This window comes from Cervus elaphus, chromosome 5 (assembly GCF_910594005.1).
Source record: "Cervus elaphus chromosome 5, mCerEla1.1, whole genome shotgun sequence".
NCBI classification, from domain to species: Eukaryota; Metazoa; Chordata; class Mammalia; order Artiodactyla; family Cervidae; genus Cervus; species Cervus elaphus.
This window is the reverse complement of record NC_057819.1, coordinates 64,507,868-64,518,170: the sequence shown is the minus strand read 5'-3', so window position 1 is coordinate 64,518,170 and position 10,303 is coordinate 64,507,868. Positions and strand designations below refer to the sequence as shown.

Here is a 10,303-nt window from a genome sequence, read left to right as displayed (position 1 = left end):
CCATATGATATATTTATTTACTGCAGGGCAGTGCCAAGATTACATCTGTACTATAACATTTTAATCAACATATAACAAACTATGACTTTGAATGTATGACTACTAACTTGCTAAATTAACATCACACAATTTTACCTATCAGGCAATAATATCTATACTAATTTCATAATTATTTAAATGTCCTAGTAAAATCTTCATGTTGATTTATCAAATTATTTTTCATTTTTGTTTAAAAGCACATTTTGCATCTTCAGTATATTATGTCTCATACATTATCATACAGGCGATCTCAGGAGTATGTAACAACTTAGATATAATGGGTGTTTAATAAATAGTTAAATAAATTTAATAAATAGGCTGAGTCAATTTTAAAAAGTTCAGGAAGAGAAGCATGTGTCACAGCAGAAGGAATTCAGAAAAGAGGAGGAAAGAACTAGGAAGGACACCACCAACGTGGACAGGTCAATGTCCTCCCTTTCTTTGCCCTTAAAACCCTGTGGATGGCTTCCTGTGAGAATGAGGCTCTAAGTCCTTGTCATGCCTGCTTTCTGTCTTGCCTCTTGGATCCCTTGAGGCTTCTAGTGCCTCAGCCAACAGCCTTCTTTCCACTCATGGACTAGAGGCTGCTCTTTCTTCCTTGGGGCCCCATCCCCCTCTCTGCTCTTTGTCACAGTAGGTCCCATGCATCCTTAAGGTTTCAGCTCGGTTGAAACCTTCCCTGGCCCCCACTGTGTGTTGTCAGCACACTTTTTTTTTTTTTTTTGTAGCACTTGCTTGTTTGTGTGATTAGTCAACTAACACTTGCTTTGATGATAAGTGCCATGAAAACAGATAAATGCTTGCCCTTGATTGTACACATCATAAGAACAGATAAATATCTGTTTGGCTTACTCTCATACCCCGGCACTGAGCATTCTTGAGATAATATGTCCTCAAAACATTAGATCAGTGAATGGAGAAACTACCAGATTTGATAACTGATTAAGAGGAGTGCAGGTTTTTGAACACTAATGACAGAAAAAGTGGAGCTACCATTTGCTACGGAAGGGAATATAGGATCAAAGGTTTCCAGGAGTTATTTATGAACCCAGCATCGTACATACTGATTTGGAGGGCCCGAAGGTCATGAATTTGTCCAGCAGGACATAGCAAATTTAACACTTAAGGGGAATGTTACAGCTAAGGAAAGAAAGAAAGGATGAAGAGTTTGTAGGTATATTAGTGAGAATTAGTTTAGAACAGCAAATAACTCCAAAAGAACAGCAAAAAAAATCCAAAAGACAGAGATTTAAATTTGTAAGGACTTCTTTTTGCCTCCCCTAAAAGAGTCTTTGGCGGAAAGTCCCAGGCTGTTCTGGTGGCTTCATGCTCCCGGAGCCTCTCTCTCCCTCTCTTCTCTGTGCCACCATTCTTAGTGTGTGGATTCGATCCTCAAAGTTGCCTTTGGCCCCAGATGTCTGCTGGCGCTCCAGTCATCAAAGCTGTCTTTCTGGCAGCAGGAAGGAAGGAGGAGGAGGTGAAACAGACTCCCCTGAAAGCTCAATCCACTTCCGTCTCACTGGCCAAAGCTTAGACAAGAGGTGACTCTTGCTTTAAGTTAAGCTGGGGATGTAGCCTTTGAGATGTGTGCATTGCTACCTGGAAGAAAGTCAGTGATTCTTTTACTAAGAATAGCAATGTTTCTCAGGTGAGTGAGGGCTGATTGTACTACAGCCCAGAGGAGACAGTCGAGAGAAATGTAGTTTCATAAATACTCCCCCCTGCTGAGAGGCACAAGTCTCCAGTAACAGATGTATGGAATGTTAGCCCAGCAGGGAAACTCAGGAGTCCCCTGGTCAGTACCCGCATGTTGCTGTTGAAGAGACTTGACCCCAGAGATGAGGAGACTTAACAACATCACACAGCAAGTGGAAGGCAGAGCTGGGCAGAACCAGAGTTCCTGGAGGAAGTCAGGGAACATTTGACAGGGAGTTTGTGGCAGCTCCATCTGAACCTACCCAAATAAGGGCTCACTTTGCACAATTTTACAGTCACTCAAAGGAGACCTGGCAGGGGGCGGGCTTGGATCTGCATCTCAGCTGACCTCTGAGCCTCAGACCCTCTGCTGTGTGAAGGGGCAATGCACCCCATATTTGGTAGTCAGTATTATCATTATCATTAGAAAGCAATAATCTTTTGGGGATCATGGAATAAATTGGTGAACAAATAAAACATGAATGAATGAAATGAGAACAGCCAGCCAGCCCTCTGAGATGACTTCACTGTAAAACTGGATAGGAGCTTCTCATGAATGAATGAAATTCATTGGGTGGTTCACCCGTCCATCTGAGATATTTCAAATGTGAAGCTGGTAGGGAGCTTCTTGTGTGCCCAGTCTCCCATTCCATCATTCCAGTTCTCCACATCTGTCCTCCTGCCGTCTGTGCTCCTTTGGGTTCATTGCAGCCTGCCTGCCAAACCATGCCACTCCCCTTGTGACACTGATCCCCTTCCAAACACACCAGTCCTATAAAGGCTTCCTCCACACCTTGATTTAATTTTCCTTTTCTCACCTTCACATATCTCCTCTCCCACTATTTCATCTTCACCTCAACCCCCTCTCCCGTTCATTGGGCAATATATTTTGAGTGTTTCCATGAGGCTGAGCTCAGGATTGTGGGCCAGTATAAAGAAGACAACAGTCACAGACTCTGGCCTTGAGTTATGTCCAGTACGATGACAAATGCCCCAAGAGGTCATGACTTGAAGGTAAGATACAGACACCCATACTGTAGCTATGTCTTCCCTGCCATCCCCCTTCATCGCTGACATTTCTCAACTCTGTCATGATCTACTGTTTGCCGCTTAACACAGTTTTGTGTTATCATTAGTAATTCTTATCAAATTTAAAACGCTGAGAAATAGTTACATTTATGGTTTTTTCTTTTCTATATTAAGAAAAAAAAACACATTTCATCAGTTCAATATCAACACTCCAGGTAAAATAGCATTAAATTACCAGATGAAACACGCAACATCCAGAAACACTCTAAGTGAGATCCTCATTAAAATTAATTTGTTTTCATTGAGCATATACCGGATTGGAGTTTTATTTGGAAACACAGAATTTATATCTGTTGTAAAATATGGCAATAAGTCTCCTGTGGCTGTGGCCAGGACTGTGTGCCAGCTGGAGCGGAAACAGAACTCTGGTGTTAGCTTGTCTGGGGAAGCTTCGCATCCAGAGAGCCTGAAGCCCTCTCTGCGGCGAGAACAGCCCGAGCTTCCTCTCCCAGCACTTCTGCATCTACCACCAACTAGCTGGGTGACTCTGGGACAGCCGCTTCACTTCCCTGGCCTCAGTGTCCCCATCTGCAATATCAAGACGCTAGATTAAACCATTTCCAAGTCAGTAGTTCTTACACTAAACAGTGCACAAAAAGCATCCAAGCAGCTGCTTAAAAATTCCAAGTCCAGAGTATTCATCCCTGAGGGGGTTTGGGCCCAGGAATCAGTGGTTTTAATAAGCATCCCAGATTATTTTCCAGGGGAGAGTCTGAGGACCATGCTGTGGAATCCACTGTAAGCTCTTTTTGAGATCCAGCACTTCAGTATGCTGAGTCTTCCTCAAAAGCATATTTCAAATAAATTCTCAAAGAGGAAAGAAGAGAAGAAAGAGGAAGAAAAAAGAAAGGGAATAAGAAAGGACCCTATCATTCCTGAAAAAGAGCTCTGCAGTGCAGGCGTCGTGGTCCCAGGGCTGAGTGCCCCCCTCCCCCCCCCACACTGGGGGGCTTCATCAGAGGGGGCCTCTTACATTACTTACTGTTCCCACACTGCTCCGATGATGGGGTCTGCTTTGACATACTGGACATTTTTAGCAGCCCCTCACAGTGCCAGGCGAGCCCCTCAAGACTTGAGACACCAGCACAAGTGAGGCATAGCCAACTGAGTCCAGGGAGAGGAGGCGTCTTCGATTCTCCACCAGCAGGAAAACACAAGCCTGAGTCCCTCAGCGCCCAGGAGCAACCTCTGTTCAAGACCAGCTCCCTTCACTAAGGATCTGAGAGGCGGCGGGAGAGACCTAATTTCCCTTAGTGAGGTCTTCTTGTTGATCTAGGGTGACAGGTACCACTAGGCACTTTGGGGCATTTAAATCAGGAACTGCTTAGTACAAGTGTGGAAATAACAACAGTGCCCCGAACTCACTTTGTGCCAGGGAAAATTCTAAGTAATCTACCTGCACTAATTCATGTAAGCCTTTCAGCAAACCCCTGCAAGAGGAATTATGACTGTGGTCATTTTCCAGAGATGGAGGGTCATGGCTATGAAACAGAAGACCCGGGATTCCAGGTAGGGCAGTCTGACCTTGCAGCTGAAGTTCTCCACTTGGCTCTACCACTGTTCTGAGAAGTCTCAGCTCTCCCTCGCTGTAGCTCATGACCCCAAAGAGCTCCTTGCTTTTCCCTTTCTCAGCTTGCTCATCCTCATCTCTTTTTCCCATCTCATCTCTGTTCTGCAGGAGGGTTTCGCAGTGGGAGAACCAATCAAAGAGGAGTCCGTGCTCGGGAGGATAACAGAGGGCAGCCTCGTACCCTCCTTGGCCGCAAACATTCAGAAATCTGGGGCAAGCAGAGTCTGGTGCCCAGAGAAAAATACAGGAACCACACAGCCTCGATGATCAGACTCTTCAGGGTGCTGCTATTAACACATAATTGCAAGAAAAGCTGGTGCAAGCCCCTCTCCAACCCTCTCCACTCGGCTCAGTCACCTTCAGAGTGAAGGTCTAGTTCATTTTCCTTTGAGGGTTGTACTTTTTGTTTCCCCCATGTAGGCTCTTTTTAGTCTTCAGGTGATGAGATGAAAAAGATAAAATGCCTTCTGCATGTAAAGTTTCCTCTTGCAGGAGGTGAGTGGCTGGGAGAGAGGCTCTGTAATGATGAGTCACCGGCTGGATTTGAAACATCTACAAAGATGCACAGGGTGAAGACTGAGGAAATAACCAGCTGACTGGCACTTCTGAACCCAGTTTCTGCCACGGATTAGCTTTCCTAATTTTTTTCCTGGTCGTTTTTCACTGCTGTGGCGCTAAGCAGCAGCCTGCTCACCGGCCTCATTAAAATGCAGATCTAGACTTCCTCCTCTACCTGGAGTCCTGGGAGCCAGACTCTGCACAGAGGGGAGAAATGAGAGCAGGGCTAAAGAGGAACATATAAAAAATAAATGAGCCATTCATAAAAGTGAGTATTATTACCAAAAGGAGCCGTCTGCCAACGCCTCTGTGTGTATACTGACTCTGGATGCTGAGCTCTTTAACAACATGGAATTAAGCCAATGCATCATCTTTTTAGCAGTTGCTCACTTGATCTACTATTAACTTTAAACAAACCAATTGTGAAATGAGCGCTTGGCTCTGCCATAATGATGATGAGGCTTCACCCGGTACTATTTTTTATAATGTAAGCTTGAAAATTGTGAAAATAAATTCAGCTGTGCTTGGTACATGCTCACAGTTCTGCAAAGAAGCCAGACATTCGGATCAGGTTGTGGGGGGTGGGGGGCGGGGGTGGCCTTGTTTCACTCAAACAGCTTTATGAAGTCATTTGCACACATTCTAAAAACTGACTTTATTTTTCTTTAACTTAGCATATCTTTCCCTGAAAATCCGATATGCCAATATGTTGGGCTTTTTGCTGTCTCCAGGAGCAACTGCAGATGGCTTTTTTTTCTTCACACTGAAAGATGTACATGTTCGATGCCTGTCTTTTCTTCTAATGCCTGTGAATCTACTGAGGAAAAAGTAGCAAAGAATCCCACCAACAGCCTTCTTGTCATCAGCAAGGTCCCCAAGACAGTCTGAGCACCTGTTTCTTTTCTTTTCTTTTTTTTTTTTTTAAGTTTTTTTTACTGCTGTATAGTTGCTTTGGGGCTTCCCAGATGGCGCAATGGTAAAGAATCTGCTTGCCAGTGCAGGAGACACAAGAGACATGGGTTTCATCCTTGGGTAAGGAAGACCCTCTAGAGAAGGAAATGGCACCCCACTCCAGTATTCTTGCCTGGAGAACCCCATGGACAGAGAAACCTGGTGGACTACAGCCTGTGGGGTCGCAGAGTCGGACACGACTGAACAACAGGATGTGTGCACATAGCTGTTTACAATGTCATGTCATTGTCTGCTGCACAGCGAAGCAAATCGGCTATACGTATACATCTATCCCGTCTTCTTTGGATTTCCTTCCCATTTCGGTCACCACAGAGCACTGATAAGTTCCCTGTCAGAGCACCTATTTCTTGCTCAGCTGCATGAGTCTTTTATTGCTCTTTGCTTCTCACAGTTGGAGCTGGACTCAAGCCCCTCTGGTGAACTGTGTTGAAAAACAACAGCTGGTTCCCACCGGTGGCTGGTGGAATCAGGGTCGTGACTCTGCAGTCACCCCTTGTACATCTCTGCGGGCTACAGGCTCGCGTCTGTCGCCCACAGTTCTGAGAACAGTCCGCTGCAGACGCTGGCCGGAAGGGCCATTATGGTTGCCGATGTCCTCACCATCTGGAATGGTTACAGTTGTCGGGATCCGAGCTGACTCACGGTGCTGAGGAGTCGTTTCACTAATGGCAGCTCTGATCAGGAGGGACGAAGCCATTGCTTAGCGCTGTGGCAGGAAGCAAATGCCCGCCAGATAAAAAGGAAGGGCCATTGATTTGCTCTCGCCTATTTGAAAATAAAGTGGCTTGGAATCTCCTGCTCAGCTGCATCTGATAACAGGTCATACTTCCTGCCAGGAGCTGGGCTGTGTCCACGGGCAGAGGACCTGTCCTTCCTCTCTCTGGCCTCTGGTGCCCTGAGGAGCTGGAGCAATTCCCTGGTAGAGACTGAAGCAGTTTGGTGTGGAGAGGCTGCACAAACAGATGAGGATGTGATTTTTTATGCAACACCCTCCCTCCAGCATTTGCCCTTCGGTTGTTCTGTGCAAATCCTGACCTCGACAGAGACACCGGGTGGCTGGCACACTCGGGCCCTGCGGAAAGCCCCATCGGCAGCTGGACGCTCAGAGGGTCACTCATCCTGCACTTCAGCTCTTACCTCCAGAAGGAACCAGCCCTGGCCACCCTTGATTTGGGACTTCTAACCTCCAGGGCTGTGAGTGAACACACTCAGTCTGTGGACATTTGTATGGCAGCCCTAGGAAACCAGTCCCACGGGGACCTTCAGACCTTACACGTCATGAGAAGCAGCCGGCAGACCAGAGCCCAGCAGACTCTCCTTGTGACCGAGGCTTTCATCAGCTCCTCCATGAGATGCGGCACCAAATATCCTTAGAGTCTGTGCTATAAAATACAAAAAGTTTCATCTCATGGGGGGTTGATTTCTTTGAATCGACTCCTTTTGTCACCATCATGGATCCTGAGTCTAGGCTGAAATCTCCCCTCTGTCCTTTGCAGGTTGGGCAGAGGCAGGCATGCCATGACAATTTCTCCTAGAGGTGACAGTGCAGGGTGTCTTTTTACACCATTTCCTGTTCATTGCCATGTGGCGGTCACGTCGTCCTCTTCTCTCCTCGTCTTTCCATCCCCTTTTCTCCTTGGTCTTGCCTTCTGCAGGCGCTTGCTCATTTCACCTGTGATCCTGAGGACCCTGTTGTCAGGAAATCTACCAGCATCCTTAATCTTAAAAGAACAGTGAACATTGAAGTCGCATTTACACATTATCCAATAAGCTCATTTAATCCTTACAACTAACCTTACATGCTCCTTTCATAGACGATGGAACTGAGGCCCAGAGAGGCTAACTTGCCCAAGGTCAATGACCAATGAGTGACAGAGGAAGACATAAATCCACAAAGTCTGACTCAAGAGTCCTATGTGTAACTATGGGATAAACTACTTCCAAGAAGGGCAGCAGAGGAAAAAGTGCCATTGCGGCTGGTGATCAGATGCCACCTTCTCCTTCCCACACCCACCAGCCCTTTGGGACCGTCCCACTTGAGACAAGAGCACCCCCTCATCATGTACAACTCCCCCTTGGCCCAGAAGACACATGAAGCTATCTGCAATTTCTTACAGCCACAGCCATGAGTGAGCTAAAATTAAGCCTAAATGAAAGCTGCAGAGAGTGATTCAGGATCTGCTGGCTCCCAGAACAAGCCTCGCCATGCTGCTCCCAGGTGGTCCCTACAGTGGAAGCCACCTCACTCCCCCCCAGAGGGGCGCGGCTGCAGATATGTCTAAATGATGGCCCAAGGGTAGGGGGCGCTCATGAGAAGAAGGGGCTGCCCTTCCTGTCTGTCCACACTGTCCTCCCACTTCTGGATCCTTCCTGAGGACCAGCCTCCTTCCCTGGCAATGACCAATTCCCCTCCCCACCCGTGCCAAGAAATGTCCTCTCTTCTGCCCGCCCCCCAGGATGGAGTCTTACCCCATGCTCTCAACAAGACCCCTGTCCTGACACAGCACAGTAAACCCAGCATCAAACATCCTCTGTACAATGGAGGGGCAGGTTCTGGCCATTGGAACTGTCACCTCCTGACCCTGTAACCTGTCAACACAGACACACTCTTATTCTACTAGCCATTTACTCCCTGCTATAATCAAAATGACGTTCCTTTAAAGAAAGAAGATGAAAGGAGTTAAGTTTACTGGGGAGTATAAGGAACACTGGGCTTCCCAGTGGTGCTACTGGTAAAGAACCCATCTGTCAATGCAGGAATTGCAGGAGACCCAGATTCGATCCCTGGGTTGGGAAGATCCCCTGGAGGAGGAAATGGCAACCCACTACAGTGTTTTTGCCTGGAAAATCCCATGGACGGAGGAGCCTGGTCTATAGAGTTGCAAAGAGTTGGATACGACTGAGCAACTTAGCACATAAGGAATGTCTGTTTCTTGTTTCAGGTATTCCTGGCCACAGGGGACTCACGGCGCTGTCCAGTCAGCCCCAAACCTTTAGGAAATGAAACTGACATTGACACTGCAGTAAAAGTTATCGCTTGGCTTCTCGGAAGCTGTCCTGACCCTAATTGGTGTATTTCATTTGTTCCCTACTGCCAAAAACCGGCATCTGATTTCTGCCTGTGCCAATGACTCCAGTTGTTAACTCGATGCCAGGGTGTGGCTCGTTTGAAAATTACTGCAAATTTAGTGATGGCTTGGTGCTGGTCAAAGGCTGTGCACACTGCAGAAGTGAAAGTGTGGTCTTTGCTTCAGGAAAATCTGCAGAACACTTTCTTAAACCACTGCCTGACGTGGAAGGGAGGGTTTTGCTCCTCCCCCAGTAGAAACCAATTTCTGGTTTTGACATAAACAGAAGCTGTATGTTATGTGCTGAAAATCAGGTTATCTATTTTTTAAGTCACTTCTGATTCAAAAAAGCAACTTGCTATCATGACAGTGGTTTAAGATCAAGTTCTTCAAAAGACAAATAAGATTTTTCCAAATGTTATCATATTGAAATATTAAACATTAGAACCTCAATTTATCAACAGTTCATACTCAGGATATCAGAAAAGCAACTGACTCAGTTATAGGGCAGAATCTAGAACGATGCTTAGGAAATGAAAGTTATTGGTTTTTAAGTTAAGGAAGGAAACTTAGTGATTCAACTTCTCATCTTAAAGATGAAGGGGAGGGACTTCCCTGGTGGTCCAGTGGTTAGGACTCTGTGTTTCCATTGCAAGGGGCACAAGTTCGATTCCTGGTCGGAGAACTAAGATCCTGAATGCTGCTAGATGTGGCCAATAAATAAATAAATAAAAATAAAAATTGATGCAACCCCCCACCCCCGACAAAACACCATGATTAACAACAGCAAAAAAGAAAAAAAAGAAAAAAATAATGAAGAAGGTGGGAGAACTTCTCTGCTGGGACTCTGCACTCCCAAAGCAAGGGATGTGGGTTTGATCCCTGGTTGAGGAACTAAGATCACATATGCTTCATGTCATGGCTAAAAAATGAAAATTTAAAAGAATATGAAGGGGAAAAAACGGTTTGCAGGTAAGTTTGGGAAAAGTCATTAGGCCCCAGAAGGGGCATTTTTCAGCCCTGCCGAGTGTTCACATCTGGCCGCCTGTGCTGGGCTCAGCCCTGCGGGCTACTGATATTTTTGGTGTCTGACCTGAGCTGAATGCCACAGGGCCGCCTCGGTGTTTTTCACACCTCCCTTGCACTTCGCTCCTGTCCAGCTCACTTCAGGATGGAAATGTTTCATCTTTTAAAACCTCAGGGTTGTGCTCGCTTCGGCAGCACATATACTAAAATTGGAACGATACAGAGAAGATTAGCATGGCCCCTGCGCAAGGATGACACGCAAATTCGTGAAGCGTTCCATATTTTT

At 46.2% G+C, this 10,303-nt stretch overlaps 1 non-coding gene across 1 annotated transcript; it reads left to right on the top strand.

Moving 5' to 3' along the window:
- The first annotated feature begins 10,196 nt into the window (after positions 1 to 10,196).
- On the top strand, positions 10,197 to 10,303 carry LOC122695722. Its single transcript, XR_006341480.1, has one exon. It is a non-coding gene; the product is annotated as a U6 spliceosomal RNA (small nuclear RNA).